The sequence below is a fragment of the Bison bison genome, unplaced genomic scaffold, assembly GCF_000754665.1.
Source record: "Bison bison bison isolate TAMUID 2011002044 unplaced genomic scaffold, Bison_UMD1.0 scf7180017864492, whole genome shotgun sequence".
NCBI lineage: Eukaryota > Metazoa > Chordata > Mammalia > Artiodactyla > Bovidae > Bison > Bison bison.
In genome coordinates, this window is record NW_011495051.1 from 11361803 (window position 1) to 11362396 (window position 594).

The 594-nt window shown below is 29.1% G+C and overlaps 1 protein-coding gene across 2 annotated transcripts in view; it reads right to left on the reverse strand.

Annotated features, from left to right (window-relative positions):
* GRM7 (glutamate receptor, metabotropic 7) overlaps window positions 1-594 on the reverse strand; it is a 942809-nt gene that overhangs the window by 514567 nt on the left and 427648 nt on the right. The gene's annotated exons all lie outside the window — the stretch shown is intronic.

Consider the following 594-nt stretch of genomic DNA (forward strand, 5'->3'; position numbering starts at 1 on the left):
GGAATGAAATTTTGTAGAGTATAAACTTTTCTTTTTTTAATTTTATTTTTTAATTTATTATTATTATTATTATTATTACTTTACTTTACAATATTGTATTGGTTTTGCCATACATCTGGAAATCCCTTGTATGGGTCAATGAAAGACACTTAAAAGTTCACAGAACTGTAATGGGATCTATGGAAGAGGCTACAGGTGGACATATGAAATCCAATTAATAATAACATGAATGGTTTTGCAAAAGCATTGATTACCTTAGTTAATTTTTAGGTACAAAATTGGTTTCCTACTGCTGGGTTTTTATCTAGGCTTATTTGGATTTGAATAAATAAGCTCATGGAATAGATGTGAGAAAACTATATTCATGACTCAATTCTTTATATTTTTTTAAGTGAAGTATAGTAGATATATAATCCTTGTGTTAAGTTTCAGGTGTACCACAAAGTGATTCAGTTATATATATGTGTGTGTGTGTGTGTGTGTATGTTCGTATGTATGTGTATATATATACACACACATATATGTATGATTATGCCAAAGCCTTTGACTGTGTGGATCACAATAAACTGTGGAAAATTCTGAAAGAGATGGGAA